This window comes from Lycium ferocissimum, chromosome 11, assembly GCF_029784015.1.
Source record: "Lycium ferocissimum isolate CSIRO_LF1 chromosome 11, AGI_CSIRO_Lferr_CH_V1, whole genome shotgun sequence".
Classification (NCBI taxonomy): Eukaryota; Viridiplantae; Streptophyta; class Magnoliopsida; order Solanales; family Solanaceae; genus Lycium; species Lycium ferocissimum.
Genome location: NC_081352.1, coordinates 56,856,045 through 56,866,625, shown reverse-complemented (window position 1 = coordinate 56,866,625; position 10,581 = coordinate 56,856,045). Strand labels below are relative to the sequence as shown.

The window sequence follows — 10,581 nt, the reverse complement described above, 5'->3', positions numbered from 1 at the left end:
TCTTAAAAAAATTGAGTCATCTACAAACTTGGTTTATAATGAGTGATGTCATTAAAGTTGATTTCGCTGTTGAATGAAATCATAGACAAACTTGGCTTATATTGAGTGAAGCGCGAATTGAAAGATTGACTTTTTAGCAAACTATCGAACAATGTTATGAAATTATTGTTGTAAATATTGGTGTATTTTGTCAAACGTGTCGTTCATGATGTTCTTGCATAATGTGTACTTAAGGATTCATATTAATTAATTCAATTAAAATATCATTTATTTAAAAACCATGTAATCGTTATTTTTATAATATTAGTTATAAATTTTTAATTTTTAATATTATATTTTAAAAAATAATATGTCTCTAGAATACCTAGTGATAGATGAAATTTAGTAACTTTTTCTTATATAGACATATATTTATCGAAAATTAACGTTTAACTTTTGATAGTTAACTCTTAATTTTTAAATTTAAAATATTTAACTATGTAATTACATTCGTGCAACTAAATATTATACTTGTAACTATACTAATATATTATGACAAATAAATAAATAAATCTTTATAATTGCTATATGGTGTAATTACTGAATTGCGTAATCATTACCTTAATAATTATACCAAATTCAATTATGAGAGGGAATTTTAAACAAACTCTTGTTAGACCTTGAATCTTACACTAGATTCCTGATACTCCCTCCGTCTTAATGTAAGTAACTTAGTTTGATTGGACATACAATTTAAAAAATAAATAGTTTTTTTTTAAATTTTGTGGTCTTAAATTAAAGATGTATGTAGTACTTTAAATCTTGTGGTCTTAAACTTGCTTAGTCGAATGTTAGAATTGAAAAATTTACTAAACATAGAAAGAGACACTCTTTTTGGAATGGATAAAAAGAAAAGTAAGATATTTAAATTAGGACGGAGGGAGAAGAAAACATACATCTAAATACAAAATGTTTTATCAAATTTCACGATTTTAATGCGTCGTAAAAGATGTAAATTGAGATAGAAAGACATTTTATTCTTGTTTAAGTGATCGCGCGTTTGACCCCGATAGGACCAGATATGTAATTATTGAAACCTGAAGGGCGCATCCGCGAAACAGAGAGATCTGCATTTCAGTCAGAGAAAGTGACAAGAGTGACACTAGATTCAATCTTGTAAGGTTTAATCAATCACGATGAAACTAGCATCACTAGACACTAGAGAGTATCCAAAACGCACACGAAGACTCACTTTGGACAACAACATGGGTCCCATCAACTGCCGATAAACCAGCGTTACTTCTAACAGGTGGTCTTGATGAAACTGTGAGATTATGGGACCCAACTAAATTCACTTGCATTCAAACATACACAGGTCATTGTCTCAGTGTTGTGTCAGTTACTGCCCATCCGAATAGAAGAATTGCTGCATCTGCGAGTATAGACAGTTTTATTAGAGTGTTTGAGGTTGATACTAATAATACTATTGCTACTCTTGAAGCTCCTCCTTCTCAAGTCTGGCAACTCCAATTTAGTCCTGATGTAAGCAACAAATTTCCTTTTTTTTTTTTGTTAAACAATGTAGTTGCTTTTGCATTCTAATGCATACTGTTTTACGTCTAGTAGACATCATGATGATACCAAAAGAAGAAGTACAAGCTTTGGGGATGCGCTTGGTATGATGGAAAATGTTTCCTGTGTTTGGTAGGCAAGTTGGAAAATGTCATTTTAAGAGCATTTGCATATATTCAAAGCAAAATATTATGAGGTTTTTGAATTCGGAGTGCAAGTTCTGGTGGTGGAATAGAAGGGGTAGGCGGGGTGGGGGGATAGTGTGGGAATGGATTGGGGATGTTTGTGTGTTTTATTGATTCGGAAAATGGTTTCCTTCAAACTTTTAAGGAAAACAATTTCCTCCATTTTCTCTTATTTTGAGGAAAACATTTTCGTCATACCAAACACACCCTTGATCTTTTTCGAGTCTCTAAGAAATGTGGGAAAATTGGGTAAATTATTAAACTTTTATCCTTATACCTATTTATGCCTTGTACCAAAAGAAGAAGTACACGCTTTGATTGTTTTGGATACTGGAAGTTTGTTTCTGAAGAGTAAATTTGAAATCTTTCTGAATACAGTAATTGTTTTCATTCTATTTGAACTGGTCTGGTTAGGAATTTTCTCTTTTTGTCTCCTTTAATTCTAAGTGGTAGCGGGATAATTTCCCTTAATATTTCATTTCTATTTTTGTTAGGAAATATTATTTGCTTTATAAGTAGCAAATCTGTTTTGTTGTTGTTTATAAGTAGCAAATGAACTCTTAATGTTTGTCCCGGGAATTTATTTTCCTAGAGAAAATGTTCTCCAAAATTTTTGACGAACCAAACATGAAAAATTGGAAAATGTTTTCGTCCATGCCAAACATACCCATAATATCACGAAAATGATATCCTCTTAACTAGTTGAAGTTAGAAATTGTTTTTACTGATTGTGTAAAACAAAGATGATAATAACTTGGTATTAGGAGCCACCACATCCAATCCATGATTAACTGGGGATTAGAAGAGTGATTGGCTATTGGCTAGTAGATTTACTTGCATCTATCTTGCATTGCTATAAGAATCTTGAGTTGAGGATTGAGCATGAAAGGTTAGTTTTCATAGTTGAATGTCTTGCCACCTTCATTTTAGAATACCTGAAGTCAACATCACATCATATTTTGTTCCGTAACTATCATGGTTTAGGAATGGAAATAACTGCTCTTGATTTTATCAGTTAATGAGGCTCACTGGTTGATAAATTCATCTTAGCTGCAAATGCCGTATTTTATGAATAGTCAGTTGGAACTAAACTAAAGTATCTTGACAAAACTTGATCTCTTTAAAATATCTACCAGCAGGAGGAACCAAAGCCCTTCCTGAGAATAGGTTGCTTAGCATAGAACAGTTTGATCGAAGTCTTCTCAGAGTGGTTTCCTAGCATGAAGATAGTTCAGGTCTAGCACTTGATGTTGAAATGAAGAGTACATCTATTTGTTGAACTGCTAGATATTAAGAAAAATTCTTCCCAAACAGTTGATATGCTGTTTTGTCATCAACGTATTTTAAAAAGTATCTTGGTGGTTTCAGATATTTGGTTTTGCAACGTAGTGAGGTGCCTATGTTTTTTGTTCATACTCGGAACAGTACTGAATTATAATCGTCTTGTTGATTCGTTTATGCAATTGGGTATTATAGTTTTTAGACTTTGCTGAGGGAAGAGGTTAGACTGGTGTTGCCTATGGAATATTTTAAATCTCTTGATAATGAATTATTGTGATCTTTGTAACTTGTTTAAAGTAAAAGATGCAGAAGCAGAATTTTGTTGGTTTATGTTTTAATATGTTTGCTCATAGTGTAAGGTCTATAGTGTTTGGTTCTTTTCCTTGGTTGATGATGGGGCTGTCAAAGTATTTTTCGTCCATCCTATTTCCATATTTTTTCTCCTGTTTGTCTTTAGTTTCTTGTTCATCATAAATCAGGATTTTCTTCTCTCCCTGCGTGTGCCACTTGACTCATTGTCATGTGATTCTCAAGGTTTATATAGCAAACATTTTTGTAGGTTTTTACTTTTTCTACTCGTGTATTCTCTGATCGATTTTAGGCAGCCCCATTATGGTTCTCCACATTTTTCAGGGTAGTACTTTGGCAGCAGCTGGAGGTGGTAGTTCATCAGTCTAGCTATGGGATACCACTCAGTGGCAACTTGTTGCCACATTGTCAATTCCCCGTCAAGGAGGTGTGCAACCAACCGAGAAAAGCGGCACCAAGAAATTTGTCCTCTCAGTTGCCTGGAATCCTGATGGTAGACTTCTTGCCTGTGGTTCGGTTGATGGAACTATCTCTGTTTTTGATGTAGCTCGTGCGAAATTCCTCCACTTCTTGGAAGGCCATTGCATGCCTGTGCGCTCTCTCGTGTTTTCACCTTCAATCCATGATTCAAGGATACTTTTCTCAGCATCAGATGATGATCATGTCCATGTGTATGATGCTGAGGGCAAAACGTTGCTCACATCTTTGTCAGGTCATGCGAGTTGGGTGTTGAGTGTGGATGTTTCCCCGGATGGGGCAGCCATTGCTACAGGTTCAAGTGACAAGACCGTTAGGCTGTGGGATCTTAAAATGAGAGCAGCTACACAGACATTAACCAACCACACAGACCAGGTATGGTCTGTAGCTTTTGGACCACCATCAAGGACTGATGTTAGGTCTTGTATGCTTGCTAGTGTATCTGATGACAAGAGTATATCATTCTACCAATATTCCTGATTGATGCTCTTTTCACATGGCCTGTATGTGAACCAAGAATGTACAAGAAAATCCTCGGCTTTTTAATCCTTGGATCCGCAAAGATATTTTAGATTCTGTTTGAATATCATACACTGCCAGCTTGTGCTATTGTGTATGTTATCCATGAAACACATTAGTTCGGTTTGTAGTTGGTCGTTCCAACATGTGAAAATTCATTATTATTGTAAACTATTATTTATGCATTTGCTATCATTTGGAGAAGCAATTACAAATTTTCCTTTTTGGTGACTTCATTGGGTTCTATACCTAGCCATCTTATTACTGTTTATTCCCAGAAGATTTTTTCCTTATCAAAAAAGATTAGCTGGAAGCTTGACTTCCTTGCATAGTGGATTGGCTGAATATCCTTATGTACAAAATAATCCAAATGTATATCTGTCAAAGGTTGCATTAATGTGGAAATGAAAGAGGCATATCCTTATGCACTTCCAGGAGAGTTATCATTGTAACACCCCGTACCTTTAACCTAAGCTTTGACCATAATCCTAGACTTAGAAAATCAGATAAAGGATGTGAGAATTGGAATTTCCCTGTTCAGTTGTAAGATGGAGGTTTACGCCCATGAACAGTGATCGTATTTCAGTATACGGTCCGTAAATCAAGTCGTAAACTGGTACCAAGGATTTCTGACCATTCTGGAATTTGACATTTGTTTGTTACATTGTTAAAAACGGACCGTATTTCAAAATACAGCCCGTATTTCAAAACGTATTTGGAATTTGGGAAAACTTCCTTCATGAAAGTTGTAGAGCTTTGAAATACCTTTCCAACGGTATATTATGGGGGTCAAACGGACATCTGTGCAAAGAGTTATGGCCATTTTTCAAGAGATAGGTAGTCCATATGTCAAAATACGTATTTCAAAATACCCGTATTTCAAAATACGACGTATTTAACCGGGCCGAAAATCTAATTTTTCCGAAAGTATATATTCGTCCATATCAGTTCTAATCATTATTTTTCATTCCTTCAAGCCCTAGAACGACTTCCTATCCTCTTTCATCATCAAGAACACCAAAGTAAGCCTACTCTAATTATTCCAACTCAATTCTAACGTATACTCTAATGATCTAAACAAGAAATCATCATTCCTAAAACTAGGGTTTTCAAGAAAACCCATCTCAAGGTTCAAGAATTCAAGATTTTGAAAATCTTCTTCAAAGCTCAAGTCTTTAATTCAAGTTTTGGAGCGACTAAGGTATGTAGAGTTACTATCTACGTGTGGGAATATCATTGTTTCTTCCCCACGCCTCATAATCCATAAATTATGATTCTCTACTAAAACTAGGGTTTCTATTCTATACTATGCTCATGATAACCCTAGGTCCATGTCTATGACTATATTATGTTTGAGTTGCTATTATTCTATCATTGTGTTCTTGATACTCATTATGATTATTGAGAATCTGTCCGTAATCTATGAAAACCCATATCTTGTGTTCCATGGGTTCTTGCATGCATGTTTTTGAATAAAAATGCTTATTTCATGAATATCCTATATGTCTATAAGATTTCATGCAATTGTATTTTATAACTATGTTCATACCATGACTCAAGATACATACATGCTAAATACAAGTTATTTTATGAAACCATGTTTACAAGTTATTTCATGAAACCACGTTTACAAGTTATTTCGTGAAATCATGATTAGAAGACAAGTACAAGTTAATTCACGAAAATCATGGGCTTCTTAGCCAACTATATTATGTCCATGTTTTGGGAGTTGCACGAATTACCGAGAAGGCTCAGATAGCCTGAAACTACGTAGCCACCGTAGGACAAGGATCGCTCCGCCCAGATAGGACGATACCTTAATTTTACACTGAATGGATCCATCAGGCACGATACCATCTTATACCCTGGCAAGGTATGAGGGCTCTGTTGGTCGCGGCGAGGACCAGACTCCACGTACCCACGTGGTGATATCACATGTCGGTTTACGAAATGCTCTCCCTACTTATCATGTTTTACATGTTATATATATATATATATATATATATATATATATATATATGTTATATATACGTATGTATTCATGCTCATGCTCATGTCCAGTTTTCGATTTCGATTCTTATCATGTTATTCCATGTCCCATGTTATTTCTTTCGGTTGCTTTACATACCAAGACATTCAATGTGCGACGTCCCTTTTATTGCCGGGGGCCCGCATTTCACGATGCGGTACGATATACGGACACGCGTCCGCTCGTAGGATTTGCATTCGTATCGGCTACCGGCGAGCCCCATCTCATTCGGGGTTTAGTCAATTATCTTTTGTTTTATGATTAGTTATGCATCTAAGGTATCTTTGGGGCCTTGTCCCGCAAGTATGTTTTCCAGTCAAGACTCATGATAGAGGTTTCATAGACTAGACAAGTCGGTTATGTTATGTAGACATTCGAAGTCGTATAGCCATTTTGGCTCATTCATGTTATTTCCGCACTCATGTTTAAACAAGTATTTTTATTAAGTATTATGACTTACTACGTTTTATAAAGGCTCATCATGCATTCACGTTATATTCCTCTCATGTTATGTCTCACGATGATTGACAAGCCATGTGGTTCGCTCGGTCACATGCAAGAAGGCACCGAGTGCCGTGTTTCGCCTGTGCCATGGTTCGGGGCGTGACAAAACTTGGTATCAGAGCCTAGGTTCAAGTGTCTTAGGGAGTCTATGAAACCGTGTCCAGTGGAGTCACTTTTATATGTGTGCGCGCGCCACACATATAAACAGTTGACCACCAAGACATTTAAGATTGTCTCACTTCTTTCAACTCTAGATCGTGCAATAGAGCTGTGTTCTCAGAAATCACTCGAACTCGTGTGTTGTTCCCCATTCCACCAAATACGCCTCATCTCAGTGGATGAGGAAGATGTGAAACTAATCATTATCGATGTGTTGCTTTCAGATAGAGTTATCAGGAGTTATTCTGACTCGTGCGCATTGCATTCTTTCAGAAAATGCCTACTAAGAGAAAGGCAACTTCGGGTCGGAGGGCTACCATTGATGCGACCCCAGAGACGAACTCTCAGACTCCGAGAGTTCTAATTTTTCAATTCTGCGACTGTAGGTCATCAGAACCTGCTTCAAGTACCACTAATGTCCCAGCTCAGACCAATGTGAGAAAGAGGGGTTTTCATAATCCTATTTGTTGCAAGTGTAATAAGAGACATCAAGGGGTGTGCCGCTATGGCACCCATAGATGTTTTGGGTGTGGCCGGCAGGGTCACTATCTGAAAGATTGCCCACAAGTGAAACAGGATAACAAAGGTTTTTCGCACCCCATTTGCAGTACGTGTGGAAAAAGACATGCAGGAGTGTGTAGGATGGGTTCGGATGTGTGTTATAATTGTGGTCTCCAAGGCCACATGCAAAGAGAATGCCCTTCAGTCAAGTACAATAGTAACACTAAGGGTGGTGGTGCAATTCGTTCCCCCAGACTGTGCATAGCCAATTCAACAACACCGTTCGCGGCCGTAGTACTCGGGCACCAGGCACCAAGGCACCGATAGGGATGAAGTATTAGGATTAAGTGGGGATCAAGCACGTTATCATGATATGGTAGATCGTCAGGACTCCGATGTGCCGTCACATGTGTCATAGGTATGCCAATAATTTCCCCCCCTTGTCACATATGAGATATTATGCCCTAGATCTATTATGTCTTATGTGGTTATTGTGCAGTTGATAGTTCAGATTTAAGACCCTACAAGGTAACATGTTAGGGAGTTAACTGCAGCAGGCATAAATTGTCCACGGTAGTTTTGAGCAGGAAATAGCCTAAGAGCCAATCACCTGTAATACTAGAAAGTCTCGACTTTTCTTTTTTGGATATATATATATATATATATTTTTGCCATATGATCTATGTACATGACTAGGAAGGGACTGATGCGATAAGAAAACCATGAGCAGACGATATTGAATTTTTTTTTGTAGGGTTAGTTTTAATTTATTTAAGCTTATTCAGATCAGACCTAGAGAGTATGATGTTAGTGAGTTACTACAAGAAGCGAGTATATTACTATGAGATAAAAGATATGACAATTCCCTCTTAGGTTATGTGATTAAGTATTTATCCCTGATGTGTATAGTATGATATAATTTTGGAAGTGTATAGGGAGTTTGGGGTTAGTTGTTCCAATTCCTTGTTTGAGATAGATGAAATTTCCCTAAGTGTGATCCATGTCTATAGTTCAGAAAGATAGTATACAACCCCAGAATAGAGTCAGACAAGGAGGAAAAGTTAGAAATAACCTTATGCTTCACTTTAGTACTCAGAGAAGAATTAGAGAATATGATGCTAGTAAGTGGTTAACAGAAGCATAATAAGTAAGTTTGAATAGATACAGTGAATTAGAAATTTTCAGCAGAGTTAGTAGAAGCACGATTTGAGTACTTAGTCAAGTTAGCACTACTAAGTGGGTAACTGTCTGAATACACCGAAGGCGTGTTAGAACCCGAAGGGTTTAAGTTAAATTTGAGGTATAGAAATTGGTGAAAGAAGAAAACCATCTAAGCAATAAGAGAGCAAGCTACAGAAGAAGAGCCTTTAAGGGTTATCAGAAAAGAGTTTTCCTCAAGACTGACAAAGCTAGTATGCCAGTTATGTACATTAGAAACCCGTTCATTTAAGTAATCCAGTTTTCCCACTAAGTAAGACTTGCTTGAAGTAAGCTAAATAAATGAGTCGTCAGTATTTTAGAGGAAATTAGCGGAACCACTAGATGACCACTTATCGCTAACTTAAGGGATCCATAGGCTTTAAACGTCAGCTTTTGAACTAAGGGGGAGATCGTGCGATAAGGTGCCGATATAAACTATGTGTTTTGTAAGTTGATAGGTGTTAAGGAGATTATGTTAGAGTCACAGTTTCATGTAGCCAAGATAAGGTGTGTAGAATGTGATCTTTGTCATGCTGTTGAGATCAAGTACTAGGTAATTATGTTATAAGATAAAGTTCTAGATCGAGTAGTGGATTTTAAGGGTATAACGGCCCAATTCCGTAGTAATTCATATACTATGCAGTACTAATGCACAGACGTACTCTACTCATGCCTTTCGTACTCATATCATGCCCATGTTAGAAGCTTTACACTCCACATTTAAGATACAAGAATTAAGACTTCATACGATAGTAAGCTATGCAAGGGAATGTCCTTTCATGTTTCGCACATCAGGTGTGCTCATGTCTAAAGTTAAAAACCGCATTCAGGTCTCACGTATCTATCATGCTTTTATACTCATGCCCATGTTCTAGCATCTAAGTGCTTTTCAAATCTGATGATGATCTTGACCCCTATGATTATGTTATCCCTGTTACCACATACTCGTGCCCCAATTCATTTTGCTATGCATTCTACTTATAGCGGTATCGTAACAATGATTTTGTGAGATAATAATGAAGGTGAACCAAGATGGATGTCCTACCCATGATTCTATGTAATTCGTGCTTATGTTCCATTAGCTAATGTTTTACGATCATGATGACATGATTCCTTTTTCCTTTCGCTAAGTATCTAGGCCTCGTTATGTTCAAGGTGACTTTCTACCCATGTCTTAGATGCTCGAGGAACGAGTTATACATGCTTATAATCCATTCTTTCATGTGCCTTATTTATAACAAGGGTGTTTACTCACGGTGATAAGAGTAAGCTATGTTGAATCATGTCCTATTCTTTCGGTATATCTAAATTCTAAAGGTAATGTTTTATCCATGCCTTACGTCTCTGAGTACCCAAGAGTTAGCCTGCAATTGTACTCCACGCAAGTCACACTTATGCCTTAGTCTTACTTCAATACTCATGAACTCAAATCCATACGCCATGGTATGTAGGTACTCATATAAGCGCCATATTTTTCATGGTCCCATGCCCCATGTCATGCTATTCACGTTTCATGCCATATGAATCACGTTCCCATGTACGCATGTTTCACGTTACGTCCTCCATGTACAATACACCATGTCATGTCTGTTCTCTAAAGCAAAGTATCTTATATAAATAGTACCTCAGTCCTCTATAATTCGCTCACGAGAATGAGCAAGATGAGCTAAGGTATTCATAATCATGATTAACAGCTAGCAAGATAATCAGAAGTAAGGTGCATTCTTATATTCAAATAGATATCTTTTCATGTACCCTATGGTACTTATCTTGGAGTATTCTACTCAGATTCGACGTATTCGTGTCATGCCTATGCTAGAGATTTATGAATACCTATGTTAGGATCATATTCTTGTTATATGACTC

At 36.7% G+C, this 10,581-nt stretch overlaps 1 pseudogene; it reads left to right on the top strand.

Annotated features, from left to right (window-relative positions):
- Nucleotides 1-1,017: 1,017 nt before the first annotated feature.
- LOC132037564 (WD repeat-containing protein VIP3-like) lies at nucleotides 1,018-4,558 on the top strand (annotated as a pseudogene).
- The last annotated feature ends 6,023 nt before the right edge of the window (nucleotides 4,559-10,581 follow it).